Here is an 18,717-nt window from a genome sequence, read left to right as displayed (position 1 = left end):
TTTCTCCTACAGGCAGCCTCAGTAGTAGGACAAAGTTCACACCACCCCAAGTTGCATTGCTGCCATATTTATTAAAGATGGTGGTTCCAAGATGGCGGCGATAGATATGGCAACTTCCCAATGACGTCATGGAGGGAAATTCAAATTTTGGCGGGAAAATAGGTCAATTAGGCTACCTCCACTAACCTAACCCCCTCTCCCCTCCCCTCCAATACCCCAGCAAATGGCGGGAAGTTCAAGTTGCAGCAGGACAATGCAACACACCATGGCTACCTCCACTAACCTAAGAAAATGGTGGGAAAATAGGTCACTTAGGCTACCTCCACTAACCTGTCATCTGACCGCTACCTCTTCAAAAAGATCAAATGGTTCTGAACACTATGGGACTTAACGTCTGAGGTCATCAGTCCCCTAGAACTTAGAACTAAGCAAAACTAACTAACCGAAGGACATCACACACATCCATGCCCGAGGCAGGATTCGAACCTGCGACTGTAGCGGTCGCGCGGTTCCAGACTGTAGAGCCTAGAACTGCATGGCCACAGCGGCTGGCCGCTACCTCTTCCTAGGAATTGGTGGGGTAAGGACTCAGCCTGTGCTGGGCTGCTGGATAGGTTGGACCCAATTCTTTATTTTGCATCCAGTATTTATTTAAACAATTTGAGGCAGTAGCCCCATCCATTGTGTCCACCATGAGGTCTGGAGTCCAACTGACTCAGCTCACAGTACTACTACCAGAGGGCTCTGTTGTCCCTCCCATGACATAATCCAAGATGGTGGTCAGGGGGGAAAATGGCGGGAAAAGGACTCAGCCTGTGCTGGGCTGCTGGGTAGAAGGGACTCTATTTATTTTGGAACAATTTCTTTAGGGACGGATTTGACATAGTATATTTATTACACTGATACAAAATACTCGCCCTGATGTGGTTGGAGTCACGCTACATAGCCTACAGACCTGCAAACTACTCGTAAATTATCGAAATGATGCAGTACACTGATGTACAGACACGCAAAGAACTTGGAAATTACCAAACTAATGCAGTACACAGCATACAGACCTGCAAGCTACTCGTAAATCACCGAAATAATGCAGCACACTGATGTACAGACACGCAAACAATTCGTAAATTACCGAAATAACGCAGTACGCAGCATACAGGCCTGCAAAATACTCGTAAATCACCGAAATAATGCAATACACTGATGTGCTGGCACAAAAACAACTCATAAACTGTAAAAAATAATGCATGTAACAGGGTCTGCAAACACGCTTACAACACTTAAACAGCCGAAAATAATGCACTGCACAAACTGTCATTGCACGTAAAAAACTCTTTCGAATTATCGTCAACTGCAAAGTATTAGAGGCTCCAATGCGCACACGCTCTGACGCCACAGTGAGCCAACGCCAGACACAAGCCAGCGCTGGACATTGAGCCATCGCTCTAACCCCACTATCGCCTACAGCAAGCAGGTGAAAGTCACGCCTATTTTCCGGTTTACAATTAGAATTCTTCGAGTGTTATACTGACGTCACATGCCTATGTAAATAAGAGACAAGTCACCCTCTGGACGCACACGTGTTTACCGTTGCTGGCGCAATGCCTCTCTACCTGTGGTCCAGTGAAGACCTAATTGCCGAGCGACTCACCCTTGAGGTTCTCAATGTTATGACTTCACAGGACACACTATAGAAACCTGATACAGTGCTTCCCAGAATAGCACAGGGTGCATTCTCCCTAGCGATCCTAATGGGACATGTGAGACACCTACGGCCACACACGTGTTTACTGTGACTTACATCTACCTGCAAGTCCAGCATCAAGCGAGAGATGTCTGCATAGCGGCTCACGCATGCAGGCACAGCTAAAAGATTCTTAATGTTTTACTGGCGTCACAGGTCTATGTAAATAAAAGCCAAGTCTACCTCTCGGAAATAGTAAAGTGCTCCAGAAATGGTTAACAGTCGCCTTTGTAGGAGCTTTCGTGATGTCTCAGCTTGCCTGTACGGAAATTCTTGTCCTAACAGGATCTGTTTACGAAAATAGCCCAGAATAACATCGATAGCATTCTTCCTGATGGTCCTAACGAGGCACCCCTCCGTCATGTGTTATCCTCCCTGAAAATCGCGACATCCTGCTTTCAGCATATGTCTCAGAAACAGCAAATGTTCTTCCTGGTATGTAGAGGCTCCTGTGTTCGAGCACAAAAGATGTCTTGCGAATGAATGGAGAGTCTGATCGGCTATTACTGAATTTATCCACCCAATTACTGATGGCACAACTGTGGAAGCACAGTCCCCCTTTTTCTTTCTTTCTGCAAGCGAGACTTTCAGCGACAAAAATATTTTGAACAGATCACAATATTGCACTGACAGTTAAACCCTACAAAAGTGGCATACAGATCGTCAAATATGGAAATACATATTCTCAATTACACTGCTCTGTCACTGAGGATGGAAGATTGAATATTAGAGCTTGAAACCGGTCTCCAACCCGAAAATATATCACCGCATATCGTGTCAGCATAGTAAAAATACACTTAGTATCCTGCACCATACAAAATCGCCCCTTTTGCATCATTCATATAGATATCGACCACCAGATACTCGTACATATACTTCAAAGACAGACAGCACCATATATACTCCTCTCAGCACTAGATATTTTCCCGCAGCCGACGGTCACAAGTCATTCCCTTCCGACGCGTGACCAGAGTGCTCATAGCGGATCGAAGTCACTCTCCAAACTGTTGTACAAAGACAAGCTCATTTCCCTTTGGCACAAAGGCATCACCGTTTCTGGTCCCTGCCTGATTGCTTGCCTGTTTTCTACACTAATCTCCAGACTCTGGGATTAGAAGAATACATCTATTTCAACATGGTTTGCCATAATACTATACCATTTACACCATACTTCTCGATATCTCGATGGCATATCATATTTCTGGCACGCACATATCTCGAAACGAGTTACCTTTCTCGAACCTGTCTGCTACAGTAAAATTCCGTCTTGTAACTGCTGCCATTTCTGGAGCTTTGCGCATGAGATCGTTGTAATTCAAGTCGGAACAACAGAAATCGGAGAAAGCCATATGCACCACCTTCTACAACCCGTGTAGAAACATAACGATCTGAATTAGTGAGATATACAGATACTGCAGTCTGAAGCAGATACATGTCCCTCAGGTCCCATTCACGTCTATCAGCCCAACATGCTATCATCGTTATCCTGTACCATCCAACAGAGAAACACTACGAACTATAAAAGCTCCACTAACTTCATTGATAGAGAACTCAATAAGATTTTTACCGCATCTCTCTCCTCCCATATTAAACTAAACTAAACTCCTCGCACACAGACTATGGAAGCCCAAAGGTACCGACTGGCCGCCGTGTCATCCTCAGCCCAAAGGCATCACTGGATGCGGGTATGGAGGGGCATGTGGTCAGCACACCATTCTCCCGACCGTAGGTCAGTTGCCAAGACCGGAGCCACTACTTCTCAATCACGTAGCTCCTCAGTCTGCCTCACAAGGGCTGAGTGCGCCCCACTTGCCAACAGCACTAGGCAGACCGGATGGTCACCCATCCAAGTGCGAGCCCAGCCCGACAGTGCTTAACGTCGGTGATCTGACGGGAACCGGTGTTACCACTGCGGTAAGGCCGTTGGTTCTCCTCCCATAGATCAAAAACACATACCACATGTGTGCCAGCATCGAGCACATGTGACGATCCTATTAAATATACAGGTGTTGATCCACTGCACCAACAAGTTTAAAGTTTCATCACCTGTACTGTAGGAGGATGACTGTATCCAACAGACCATACTTTAACTGACAAGAGACGCTCCCTGTGACCCTGTGTCGTTGTTTGAAACATTCTTTTTTTCTGCTGTAACACCCTTTGTACACTGCCATACATTTTGTTTTTCCACCACGACTTCGAGGTCTATGTCAGGTTTTAAACTGACATTAACACGTTCCGATCCATTGCCTCTCACAGAAAACTAGTCATGGCACGGTGTGAATCATCTTGTTACTCCGACTATCATAACACGCCACACACACCGGATGATTTTAAATAAAATACAGTTACAACATAAGGAAACTGGAAGAGTTTGGCAGCGTTGTGGTGAGTTTCCAAACTCCTATCCGACAGCGATTGACGACCTCTACATTAAACTCAACTGTCACAGTTACGGAATAGCTGATTACTCTGTGTTCTGTTTTGACTGATTCCTCACATTGCAGTCATGTACGCGATCGCTGTTTCAGGGTTATCCATCCCCAGAAAGTGTTGTCCCTCCACGAAAGCTTTTTCTCCAACTCAAACGAGCGATGTCAGTCAATTATTATGTGGTAACCAACAGCTTACCAGTGGATGGAAGGGGTGGAAAAGACACCATCAATGTACTCTAATACTAAGTAAGCATCACAGTTGATAGTGCGAACAATTTTAGCAATTTTACAGTAATTTCAACACCGAGCAATGTTGCAACAGTATGTTTCCCAATTTCAGTATCAAAGCTAAACCGCCCCTCCTCTCTACTTTGCGAGTATCATTACGAATGTAGATAGATAACTGTGCAGTACGCCCATTTATTGTTAATTGTCGAACACATACGTCATCAAAGCTCTACATATTTCTAACTCCTCGAGCATAGTGCTTACTTTACGCTCTAACTATATACTGATGGCGACCACAGAGAATTCTCACAGTCTTGGGGTAAAATTAGTGACTGAAAAACTCCTCACACTGTCACTGACCAACCTGCCCTGCAGCACCATTACCGATTTAATCTGCAACCGACCAGAAGTGGACCGTTACATTCCACGTCTCGTGAATGAATGGAGCTAGCCAAGTCCTCGCCCATCCTTGTGAGCAAGATTTCTCCAGATGCACCCATATAGATGAGTTAGCACCCCTTATCGGAGTATAGTAACATATTCAAAAGCGTTGTGATGTAATAGCAGACGGTAAAGAAGAACTTGAAACAGGTGATTTTTATGCATGATGGAGCTCCAGATGGATGGAGTTCGAAGCATTTTACGTAAATCAACTACGCTCTCAACTCTAAAGTGTTGTTCTAGAGTCTAGGATCAGTACCTGGAAGGTAATGGTAAGAGAGAACATAAACACACGCACTCCTAAGGCTACAATGTTCCGCACTTAAAACAGGCTATAATGTTAGATTGCTTGAGTTTCCGACCTATCAGTCATGTGGAATGTAATTTCTGTTAATATTCCAATGTAAGAAATATATTTCCAGAGCATGACATACATCCTTCTTGCAGGTTTCTCTACGATAAACTATGGTATCGAACTGTAAAAAGAGGAAACTACTTCCTTAAAACAATGACTCTGTGTGATACACGCACAATATAGCTTTCCAGAGATGTATAGCATCCACTGTCCACATCTGATCACGGTTCAGAAACTAAACTATGCCAGTATCAGTCCTATATAAAATGATCGTTAGTAACGGAGAATACCTCTTAGAAGGAAACAGATAAACGCATAGCAACGGCGTCTGACACGCGAAATTATAAGTAATGCCGCCACTAACTTTGTACGCAGCATATCTGTCACATGCGCAAAGCTGCAGTATGGCAGCAGTCGCAAGATGCGTAGGGGCTGACTAAAACCACGTTAGAAGTTTATTATAACAGACAGGTTCAAGAAAGGTAACTCGTTTCGAGATATCGTGAGTGCCAGAAATATGATATGGCAACGAGACAGAGTGTATTACAAATACTGGAGAAATATTTAGTGTAGAGTTTGAGTACGTCTGCCACTAGTTTCGAGTGGTACTGTAAAATTTTTTTCCCAGCAAGATATCACCAGTTGTATGACATCGTCAATTTTCGGGGCTGTATTGTGATTTTAGATACTTCTTGTGTAGCACTATGCATATAATTGTGTAATTAGGAGCAATTTTATGATTAATTACGTAATTGGGACCTATCTTTATTTCAGTTTCTCAACCAAAATAAATACACTAACCTAACCTTTCTTGATGTACCTGGACAGTTTCCATGTGTTGCGGGTTACAACTGGGCTTTCCATCAAGTAGGACCAGGGTTCGAGTCCCGGAAAGGGCACCCTCATTTTTAATTTTCCGACAGTTTCTGGGGGAGGGGGCTGGGAAGAGACATAGCACAACCCTGGGTAAAGGAATTCCCACCACAATTCGAAAATCACGCCAAAATTCGAAATTTCAGCCAAAATTCGAAAGTGCCGCCAATAGGGTAGGTGGGGTGATGGGGAGGGGGAGCGGGAGGGGGAGAAGTGGAGGGGGGAGGGAGTGGGGAGCCATGTGCAGGCTGAGGAAAACACATAATGTCATCTGGCTTGGGTGTGGGTGGGGGTAATTATTTGATGTATTTAATTAACTTGCATATCAACTTCATATCACAATTGTGGTCAGCGTTCCACTATCCAACTATTACCATATACTAGTTTGTGAATGTAAATAAATGACTGTGCAGTACATCCATTCATTGTTAATTCTCTAACATATAGATACCAAAGTATACCAGATAGCATCCTATACCGATGAGTTAGGTTATCTACATTTTTCTAGTACTTCGATCATAGTGCACAATGTACAACTGCTCGTCTTTCCCTATGAGGAAGGGACTGACAGAGCATTCTCGCATTCTCAGGATAATGTTAGAGATTGAAAGATCTCCTCACAATGTCTTTGACCAGCCCTCCATGCAACACTGTCACCTATTTAATTTGCAGTTGACGAGAAATAGGAGACCAGTATACACACTACATTCCACATCTTGGGAAGGAACAGAACGAGCCGAATCCATAACTGCTGTTCAGCAAAAGCTGTTCCGCAACAATCTTACTCACAGTGCCCAGCCAAGTGTACAAGGTCTCACCAGATGCGCACATGTCGAGGAGGTTAGCACCCCTTATTGGTGTATAGTAGATATGAGAGTGTTGTGATGACATAACAGACAGTTAAAAAGAAAATGTGTGGTGTGTGGTTTTATGCATGATGGGGTTCCATACAGATAGAGTTTGGAGCATTTTTAGCAAATCAACTGTAAAGTATTGTTCTAGTGTCTGGGGTCAGTACCAAGAAGGTACTGATAAGAGAGAAATAATCGTAGAACATAAACACATGTACTCTAATGCAGGTCATATATTTCCAACATAGATCCATCCTGCTAGTCTTCTATCCCACTCACTATGGTGACAAGCTTTAAGGAGATAAAATTACCTCCTTCTACACCAATGAAAAAAACGTTGAGTCTTTGTGATACTTGCACAATGTAGCTTTCCAGAGGTGCATAGCGCTCACTGTCCACATCCGATCATAGTTGAGAAATTGTACTATGCTCACATCAGTTCTACAAAACGATTATCAGCAATGGAGAATGCCTCATACAAGGAAACAGACAAATCCATAGAAGCAGTGTTTTGACACGTGAAATTATATACCATGCTGCCACTAACTCCGTAAACAGGACATCTGTCAAGCTGATGTATACACAGGGATAGGTATTCTCACAAAGACCCGCCACTAACTTAAAATCACCGTTGTTATGAAACTGAAGATTCAATTTATGCCCAAGAGGCGGCAGGGGAATGGAATACGTCGAATAAATCTTCATTCGTATAAAGGAAGGTGCGAAAACCGCTTTTCCATCGATGGACATGTTTCATCATCACACATGAGTTGAAGTTCTCTGATGACTGTTGTATGGAGACATCTGCTGTTAATGATCACAGGTAGATAGTGCTCTAATTCACACACAGCACACGCAGTTGTTTATGAGTCGAACACAGGCTATACCACACAACTATTACACCCCAAGAGGACAACGGAAAAAATGTTTAAATGTCTGGTAAATAGCTTGCAGACACATTTCCCTCTCTCTAGAATAGTAAACTGTACATTTTTGAGAGATCCTCAGTGTGCTAGTGTTTTGGACCAGAATTTATTTGTAGGACATAAGTTATAACATGTTATAAAACATGCCAAAATACGAGCTTGAAGAAATCCAATATGGACTCACCCAGGTGTTTCAGCGAAAGTGTATCTTTGAAAGAAGTGCAGTCACAGAACCTCTCATGGTGTATATGTAAATAAAGGCTCTTGAAATGTACATGTGTGATTTGAACCCACAGGTTAGAGTAATTTCGCTCAAACTAGTGGATTCAAATCACACATGAACAGACAAGCTGGAGTGTGTAGATTCGAGATAGGCCCAAATCTGGCGCTAAAATGTGTTTGAGTCAGCTGTCTTTTCACTAAGGTATTTCTCGTCTGTGTGTGTGTGTGTGTGTGTGTGTGTGTGTGCAGATTGAATTTAGAATGGTAGGTACACATCAGTATATTATATAGTTCATTGCCGAATTTATCGAAATGTATAAGACTTACACATTTTTGTGGAAAATTAAAATCAAAGGAATATGGCTATAGGAGTAAAAGGCTGCTGCTTATAATTCTTTATCAGAGAAATTTTGAGCGACTGACCTATGTAAAACAGAGAAACGTTACATAGTAATAAAAAAACTGTTGCATAGTGTTTACCCACAAAACTTAGCAAAATAACAAAATCTATTCGATTTGGTGCTGGGGGATTGCTAACACACTTTCACTCAAAACTGTCTAATGCCACAATCTAACATGAATTGTGACAGGTCAGCAAAAAAAAAGTAGACCTTATTTGTTCTAAAGAAGAGTGCAGTCAGAATATTGTTTTAAGATATTAATGGAAGATTTTCGACAGTGCCTTCAGGGACATAGTTATTATTACACTTGTATCAGTGAGGGGATTTACCAGAGTACCGAGGGAGGAGAAGGGAGAGGGGGGAGAGGTAAGGGGGTTTCTCAGAAGGATAGGTTATCCTCAGAGCATCATAAATTAGTTAGCGGAACAATAGGTTAAGGGGGGAGTGGGTCATATATCAATCAAGTTTGCCTCTGAATGTATGCAACCTGCTCTAACAAAAGGTGCTGATGCCCCCAGTAATGCATTACTTTTGAGACAGAATATTCTTAGAAGATAGAATATTCCTAGAAGTTATTACGTAGCCAATGAGCTATAGTTCAATTTCTTTCTAAGTCGATATTTTCAAACTTTAGACAGAGATTCATAGCATATGTGAAAATACTTACTTGTAGTATTGTGGTAGCAATTTCTACAGTTCACCTTCAAATCACTCTTGTTGAGAACCACATATTATATTAGGAAGTGAACAAGTGTAATAATAACTATGTCCCTGAAGCCACTGTCCAAGATCTTCCATTAATATTTTAAAACAATATTGTGGGTGCACTCTTCTTTAAAACAAATAAGGTCAACTTTTTTTTTGCTGACCTGGCACAACTCATGTTAGATTATGGCATTAGACAGCACTGAGTGAAAGTATGCTAGCAATCCCCCCCTCCCCCCCCCCCCCCCAGCACCAAATCGAATAGATTTTGTTATTTTGCGTAGCTTTTTCAGGTAAACACTGTGCAACAGTTTTTTATTGCTGTGTAACGTTTCCCTGCTTGCCATAGGACCAATCGCTCATAATTTCTCTGTTAAAGAATTGTAAGCAGCAGCCTTCTTATTCTTATCGCCGTATTCCCTGCTTTTAACTTTCCACAAACATATGTAACTCCCATACATTTCGATAAATTCGGCAATGAATTATCTAGTATACTGATGCGTACCTACCATACTAAATTAACTCTGCATACACACACAGACGAGAGATACCTGAGTGAACAAACAGCTGACTCAAACACATTTTAGCGCTAAATTTGCGGGTATCTCCCATCCACATACTCAAGCTTGATGTGCATGTGTGATTTGAATCCACAAGTTTGAGTGAAATTACTCTAACCTGTGGGTTCAAATAGCACATGCACATTCCAAGCGCCTTTATTTACATATACACCATGAGAGGTACTGTGGCTACACTTCTTTCAAAGATATACTGTGGCTGAAGCATCTGGGTCAGGCCATATTGAGTTTCTTCAAGCTCGTATTTTGGCACGTTTTATAATATGTTATATCTTATGTCCTACACTAGCACATTGAGGATCTCTCAAGAAGGCATAGCTTATTGATATTAAATGTTAGATAATGAGTTATTGCCTTTTAAAGGTTCCAGATGGCTCATGACACAGGAAAAAGTCGTAAGTTTTACATCACCGATGAGGTGCAGTAGATGAGGATATGGAACTGCAACTGCAGTAATGTTCTGTTCGCGTCTGGCTATGTGCAACATTTTTATTATTCACCTTCAGGTTTCTGAGAACTTCTAAGACTTGTAATTGTCAATAATTTACAAATTAAGCATTAAACACGGAAACGCGAGTGAACATTCAAACACTTTGTTTATCTGGTAAAAACAAACTACCTCCCATCGTCAGAAAAAACCATGAAACAACTGACACGTGTGAAGAAGAATTAATAGGTGAGTTAGTCTCACTATCAGCTGCCTATAAAGTGTAAAAGAAAATTAACAAGTTAGTTTTTTAGGAGACATCTTTTCCAGACAAGAAAGTCTTCAAATTAAGCACATATGCAAACCAAGTACATTCTGGCACTGGTGCAAGCATATTTCTCCCCATGTTTTTTGTAGCTGTTTCAGTTACTTTCGAGAGCAAAGGAAGAAGTTTATTTTCCTGGCAATGAATTCCAATTTTTCGCTCAAACTGCAATATACTTCACAAAACCAGCACACTATTTGTTATTTATTTATCGTAAATTAATTCTGTTTTGGAGTTTGCTAACAACTGTAATTAACATCTAAATGATTTAGGAAACTGGTAGCTTCTACCCGATTTTTGTGTTGCCTTAACAGAAATCTCGTTTTGTGTATTTGCTTCAATTCTTATTGGGAATTGCAACTTTTCATCTCAACAGATTAAAAATAATCAGCAGCCTTTATTTAAAGTTATTTGTGTAGGTTAGAGTCATAACTCACATGCTCCAAAATAATGAAAATTGAGATGCCAACGTATTCTCATATAGCTTTATACAAAGAACATAATTCACGAAACAATTATTCACATTTGGCACAACTTCATGGTTAATTTCAAAAGTCTCATGATCCGTGGGATCTTGTGAGTTTTCTCCCGTACCTCATCTTGACCAATCAGCAATTAGCTCACTCGGCGCTATTTTCTTGTGTAGTAGTACATATTGATGCCAGTGAAGTGGGTTTTCTGTTCTGTTCAGTTATTTTGGGGAATATAATTCAATGTAGTGGTTGGAATAAAACTGATTTGAGACACAAGTCATGGAAGAAAACGTTTCACCCGTTGGAAAAAGAGGAAGGCCAAGGAAACGTTCACAGCATCCAGAAATGTGGAAGCCAAACGAATGAGGTTAGAATATCCTGTTTTCTTCATTGTTTTCAAATTAAACTGATTCTTGTTATTGGCTTGATTTGTTCCTCCACATAAGAATGTATAGGACTCTTTCTTTAGAACTTAACAGTGAGGAATCGCAAATTCAATATTTTAAGTCCATTTTTGAAAAATAAACCGAACCTCACAGTGTAGTTTGTTCCACCATTAAAGGTACAAACCTTCAGTGCTGCCCCAGTATCCGACATGTGAACACCATGCAGGAGCATTTAATTGCTGTTCAGTTTCTATGAACAATATCAAAAACTTTCATGATCTGCATATCGAGTCGCAACACGATAGTTCCTGCGAAACCAACATCGTCCAAACAGCTCAGTACCGAAACTCACAAGATCCAAAATGGGGATTGTCAAAACTTACATATTACATAGCTTACATATTACATAACAAAACTCACATGATTCATAATATAACCTTAAATAATTGTAATTTCTCAATAAGCAAACATAATCTGAAATATACATAATCATTTACAGCCATTGTTCTTGCACATACTGATGTAAATATATGGGACATCCGTATGACGCATGTAAAACTCGTTTTTAGTCATTTGTGAAAATTTATGTTTTTGGAGCATGTGAGTTATGCTTCTAACCTACTCATTTGTTCACTGCCTTGTAATATACATTACCCACCAAAATGCATCCCCACTGTGAATGTTATTCTCGGACACAGGTTGAATTGGTTGACATCTGTAAGCAGCTGGAAATCGCCATCACTATTGCCAAACGATTGGCAGCTGCTGTGGATCAGAGTGATGTAAGAGCTCTTGAGAGTCGTGTACCTGTGATACCTGTACCAGAGGCACCTCAAGCACTGTCCTCTCCCATGGACCCTGTCTCCTCTGCCGAAAGTATAGGATCTGACATTACTCGTCCACTTGACTGGGAGTGGCATGTCAGTGCTACATCTAGGTGTCCTGTACAGGGCGGACAGGGATCAGGAAGGCCCCAGGGTGTTCCTCCGATCCCCCAAACCAACAAGTTCGAGGTGGTCTCTTTACTGAAGCTGAAACTGAGTCAGTGGGACTAACTTCACCTGTGTAGGGGAAACCATTTTCATCTGATGTCAGGTGGAGGAAAACGCAAAATGGTTTGGCCTATTAATCGTTGGCAGTTAAAATGTTCCGCAAATGATGGTACCCCTTAGGCAAATGGCACTAAAGGACAGGAAAGGACACCAGGTCCACTCAAAGTGTGTGTGGGGGGCCTCATTCAACATGTTAAATAGGCTATTCCAGCAGCCATTGAGGGAACAGGATGAACCAACCACAGATTGTGACACACATGGGAACAAATGATGCCTGTTGTGAGGGCTCCAAGGTCATTCTTGGATCATTCCAGGGACTGGCAGAGAAGGTTGAGAAGACTAGCCTTGCACATGGAGTTTCAATGAAGCTCACAATTTGCAGCATTGTCTCCAGAACTGATTCGGCCCTTTGGTTCTGAGTCGAGTGGAAGGACTGAACCAGAGACTTCGAATGTTCTGTGACAAGCTACACTGTGTCTTCCTCGACCTTAATGGGTCAGGTGTTCAGTGCACATCAGGTAGCTGACTGTGTGTGGGGCGCACAAAAGGATTTTTTAGATTAGGTGACTCTCTATCCAATTCAGATAACGATAGCTGTAGGAAAAGTAGAAGTATCAGTGTAAGATCGAAATAAATGCCTCCCACAGACGAGAGCATTAAAATCCCAATAGTAAACCGCTGAAACATTCGCAACAAAGTGCCAGAGTTTGAAGTACTCACGAAAAGTAATGAAGCTCACGTAATACTAGGTACATAAAGTTAGTTGTAACCTGAAACTGATAGCAGTGGGATATTTGGGGAAAACTTAAGTGTACATCGAAAGAATAGGCAAATGAGAAATGGAGGTAGTGTACAAAGTCAGTTCAAAAAATACCATAACTGTGCCTACAAAATTTTTCTACACTTACGTTTTACTTATTATGCATGAATTCCTTTAAAATACTCTCCTCCACAACTGATATACCGCTCACAACGCCGTTTTCACTTCCAGAAGCAGTCTTGGTATGCCTCTTGCTGGATCATGTGAAGCATCTTCTGCGAATTTTCTTTTATCTCGTCTATCGTTGCAAATCGTCATCCTCTCAGCAGTGTTTTCAACTCTGGAAATAAAAAAGTCCACAGGGGGCGGGTCAGGAGAGTACGGAGGATGAGTCAACACCGTGATTTCATTTTTTTTTCAACAGTCACGCTCCAACAGGGATGAATGTGCGGGTGTGTGATCGTGATGGAAGAACCATGAATTGTCTCGCCGCATTTCAATCCGTTTCCTTCTTACATTTTCTCGCAGGTGTCGCAATACATTTGTCCCTGTCGCACGAATTCATGAGTAACTAATCCTTCAAAGTCAAAGAAAACCATCAGCATAGCTTTGACATTTGACCTGATCTGACGAGCTTTTTTTGGTCTTGGAGAAACTTTACCGACCCATTGTGAAAATTGAATCTCGGTCTCAGCATCATAACTGTAGACCCAAGTGTCATCACCAGTTATGAGTCTTTTAAGGAATATCTCGTTCTCATTTGCGCGATTCAAAAGCTCTTCACAGATTGAGAGGCGAAGGTCTTTCTGGTCTTGACTCAAGAGCCGTGGGGCGAACTTGGCGGCAACACGATGCATTCCAAGACGCTATGTCAGGATTTCATGACGTGAACTAACTTAAGTATTACATTCTTCGTCAATCTCTCGAACAGTCAATGTTCGATTGGCACCCACATTTTCGCTGTCATTCCTGACATGAGCGCCGTCATTAGAAGTCGAAGAGCATCCTGAACGACGATCATCTTTAACTCCTGTCCGGTCCTTTTTAAATCTTGTAAACCATTCGTAACACCGATTACGGCTTAAGCACTCATCATTGTAGGTTTTCTGCATCGTCTGGTATGTCTCTGTAAATGTTTTCTTGAGTTTCACGCACACACCACTGTGTAAATAATGATTGTGAAATTGGCATGTCTGCCGCAGTCACGACGATACTTGGCAACATACACATCTATCGATGCCTTCGAGAAAACCAAAGTATGTCTTCGAAAAGAGCACAGCCACAGTATGTCTCGTGCCGTATATACAAAGAAAGGCATTGCCCAACTCCAACTTCCAGGTTTGCACACATCTCACATCTGCGCAAATCTCCTGTTCATACACAACAATTTGTCTGCACAGAAGTAATGTGTGCAGATATTTGTGCAGACAGTCAGTTTAGTGTACTGTTTGTCAAACCAGACATCTATGTCTTACTGTTTGTTTACACTGATGAAACAAATAATGAAATTCCACTGAATTGAGCGATAGCAAAGTAACATTACAAACGATTTTGTTCATCAATACATGATAACAACTTGTCATCATCTTTTACATTCGTTGCCGTGGAAAAATTGTTTCTCAGGGTGTTATGTATATGCATACTATGCATTCAGCACCGTACTTGACAGCTGAGCAATAGTTAATTTTCGTGTCCATAATTTTGGTAATTTTTTAAAATTGCATTCTTGCTCATTTAAATGGGGATAGTATTGCTGATTCGTTCTTTATGCATGCTCATGTGATATGTCCTGTCATGTATGGTACCGTACTCGATTTCTACATTGTGCTCAGTATTCGGTTTCCGTGTTTCATTATTCCCGGCACTTGATAAATTACGTTTGTGGCTATTTAAATAGGATGATATCGGTGATTAGTTCTTCTATGCACGTGTTAAACGCACAGTTGCATGTGCTAGTAAAATATCTTTGTTAATAACCCACAACGGGACGTTCACTCTGTCAGTCAGGGCATCTATTTGACAGCTGCGCGGTGTAGTGAAGATCCGACTTATGTATGGGCTGTGGAGCAAACTATGACTGTTCCGCTCCGTTCCGCCCCGTCCTTCGACCATAAATATAATACACTGGCCCTGACGTCATTTTCGTGGCTCCAACATCTCTGGGCTGAAGTCACGTGAATGTTGGCAAAACATGGTTGTTTCGTGTTGCGCTTAGGGCTGTACTCAGCGTTTTGTCGGGGGAAATGGCATTACATTTCACGTGTGTTTCTATGATAGTGCAGATGCCTTATTGAAACCTGCTGAAGCGACTTTTATATGTTTTTTACACTTGAAATAGAGTATCATGTAAATTAAAGTGTTGAAAGGGCACTTATGCAGTTTAGCAGGAACGGAAAAAAGTTTTCATTTTTTTTCAAAATTTGATCGATTATAGTCAAATTTGATACGCTGATTACGAATACGATATTTATTTTCGCCCCAGTCAATTATTTACATCAAAAAAATTGTTTTAAATTTTTAAAAATTTTTTATTTTTTTTATTTTTCAATATTTTGTCGATATAGTGAATTCTGATGCGCTGATTTCGAATATAATATCCATTTTCATTTTCCCATGACCGTCGGCGATATCTTCTGCCCGATAAGCACGGCGCTGCCGATGACGGAACATTGCGTAATACACTAACTAATCAGTATTTTCAAATCATAGGCGGCCGCTGCCGCGGCCGCATTCCAAAAAAAAAAAAAACTCCCAACCTAACCTCAAGTGGGCTACGCTACAGATCAATTTATGCAGTTTAGCAGGTACGGAAAAAATTTTTCATTCCAAATGTATCTGGCTTGGAGAGCTTTGTGGGTGAATATGTAAAGTTTGTTGGTGATTGTACTTTGTATTTTCATAAATAAAGTGATCTGTAGCGTAGCCCAGATACAAACATAGGATGGCAGACCGCTGATTTGAAATCCCGCCACGTTTTGCCAACAGTCACATGGTTTATGTTGGAGCCACACCAGCCCTATAGCTTCTGCACAGCAAGGCCAATCTACTAGTATCTATGGTCGAAGGCACCGTCACATGTGAATCGACTTCATGTTTCGCAGTGTGTATGAAAAGTGGAACATGTTTTGATGCTTCCTTCATTCCTTGCGTTTGTTGTCGCGCGAAATTGAGTTAGGTTGTGGCTCGGATCTTTTGAATTGGTGAGTGGTATTTGTTATTTTATTTATTTATTCATCGGTTGACCATTTAGAACAATAGTATCGGGAACATCGATAAATTACAGAAATAATAGAGATATATACAGGGTGCTCGAAAATCTCCCTTAAAAACTTCTAGGACTTGCAGAGGCGACTCAGTAGACAATATTTTGAATTGGAACCCATGTTCGGAAACGTACCGTTCACATGCTACAGCCGTTTCAAAACATGTTTGATAAGTAGGAATTGAGAACAGAAAAGAGTCAAATGTCTTAGAAGATACAAATACAGACAAGGGAGGGGAAAGAAGTGACAGATGCGCAACAAGTGTGTAATATTTTCAATGAAAGACTTATTTGTGAACTTCATAGAGAAGCGAAACATCTTAAACGAAGCCCATCATGGGTCTAGAAAGGGGAGATCCATTAAGACTGCGCCGGCCGAAGTGGCCGTGCGGTTAAAGGCGCTGTAGTCTGGAACCGCAAGACCGCTACGGTCGCAGGTTCGAATCCTGCCTCGGGCATGGATGTTTGTGATGTCCTTAGGTTAGTTAGGTTTAACTAGTTCTAAGTTCTAGGGGACTAATGACCTCAGCAGTTGAGTCCCATAGTGCTCAGAGCCATTTGAACCCATTAAGACTGCAGTGACAGACTTTGTTGTTGTTGTTGTTGTCTTCAGTCATGAGATTGGTTTGATGCAGCTCTACAAGCTAATCTATCCTGTGCAAGCTCTTTCATCTCCCAGGACCTACTGCAGCCTACATCCTTCTGAATCTGCTTAGTGTATTCATCTCTTGGTCTCCCTCTACGATTTTTACCCTCCACACTGCCCTCCAATGCTAACTTTGTGATCCCTTGATGCCTCAGGACATGTCCTACCAACCGATCCCTTCTTCTAGTCAAGTTGTGCCACAAACTTCTCTTCTCCCCAATCCTATTCAATACCTCCTCATTAGTTACGTGATCGACCCACCTAATTTTCAACATTCTTCTGTAGCACCACATTTCGAAAGCTTCTATTCTCTTCTTGTCCACACCATTTATCATCCATGTTTCACTTCCATAAATGGCTACACTCCATACAAATACTTTCAGAAACGACTTCCTGACACTTAAATCTATACTCGATGTTAACAAATTTCTCTCCTCAGAAACGCTTTCCTTGCTATTGCCAGTCTACATTTTATATCCTCTCTACTTCGACCATCATCAGTTATTTTGCTCCCCAAATAACAAAACTCCTTTACTACTTTAAGTGTCTCATTTCCTAATCTAATACCCTCAGCATCACCCGACTTAATTCGACTACATTCCATTATCCTCGTTTTGCTTTTGTTGATGTTCATCTTATATCCTCCTTTCAAGACACTGTCCATTCCATTCAACTGCTCTTCCAAGTCCTTTGCTGTCTCTGACAGAATTACAATGTCATCGGCAAACCTCAAAGTTTTTATTTCCTCTCCCTGGATTTTAATACTTACTCCAAACTTTTCTTGTGTTTCCTTCACTGCTTGCTCAATATACAGATTGAATAACATCGGGGAGAGGCTACAACCCTGTCTCGCTCCCTTCCCAACCACTGCTTCCCTTTCATGCCCCTCGACTCTTATAACTGCTATCTGGTTTCTGTACAAATTGTAAATAGCCTTTCGCTCCCTGTATTTTACCCCTGCCACCTTTAGAATTTGGAAGAGAGTATTCCAGCCAACATTGTCAAAAGCTTTCTCTAAGTCTACAAATGCTAGAAACGTAGGTTTGCCTTTCCTTAACCTTTCTTCTAAGATGAGTCATAAGGTAAGTATTGCCTCACATGCTCCAACATTTCTACGGAATGTAAACTGATCTTCCCTGAGGTCGGCTTCTGCTAGTTATTCCATTCGTCTGTAAAGAATTCGCATTAGTATTTTGCAGCTGTGACTTATTAAACTGATAGTTCGGTAATGTATTTTGCAGCTGTGACTTATTAAACTGATAGTTCGGTAATTTTCACATCTGTAAACACCTGCTTTCTTTGGGATTGGAGTTGTTATATTCTTCTTGAAGTCTGAGGGTATTTCGCCTGTCTTGTACATCTTGCTCACCAGATGGTAGAGTTTTGTCAGGACTGGCTCTCCCAAGGCCGTCAGTAGTTCTAATGGAATGTTGTCTACTCCCGGGGCCTTGTTTCGCCTCAGGTCTTTCAGTGCTCCGTCAAACTCTTCACGCAGTATCGTATCTCCCATTTCATGTTCATCTACATCCTCTTCCATTTCCATAATATTGTCTTCAAGTACATCACCCTTGTATAGACCCTGTATATACTCCTTCCACCTTTTTGCTTTCCCCTCTTTGCTTAGAAC

General features: G+C 41.5%; 1 protein-coding gene and 1 pseudogene across 2 annotated transcripts in view; one reads left to right on the top strand and one right to left on the bottom strand.

The window, feature by feature from the left end:
* Positions 1-3,554: 3,554 nt before the first annotated feature.
* On the bottom strand, positions 3,555-3,672 carry LOC124778483 (annotated as a pseudogene).
* A 12,569-nt stretch (positions 3,673-16,241) lies between these two features.
* LOC124777126 (oxidized purine nucleoside triphosphate hydrolase-like) overlaps positions 16,242-18,717 on the top strand; it is an 88,317-nt gene continuing 85,841 nt past the window's right edge. For both annotated transcript variants that reach the window (XM_047252412.1, XM_047252413.1), the window contains exon 1: positions 16,242-16,382. The gene's annotated coding sequence lies outside the window, so the exon portion shown is untranslated. The remainder of the gene's footprint in view (positions 16,383-18,717) is intronic.

The sequence above is a fragment of the Schistocerca piceifrons genome, chromosome 2 (genome assembly GCF_021461385.2).
Source record: "Schistocerca piceifrons isolate TAMUIC-IGC-003096 chromosome 2, iqSchPice1.1, whole genome shotgun sequence".
NCBI classification, from domain to species: domain Eukaryota; kingdom Metazoa; phylum Arthropoda; class Insecta; order Orthoptera; family Acrididae; genus Schistocerca; species Schistocerca piceifrons.
This window is presented reverse-complemented; position numbering and strand designations above follow the sequence as displayed.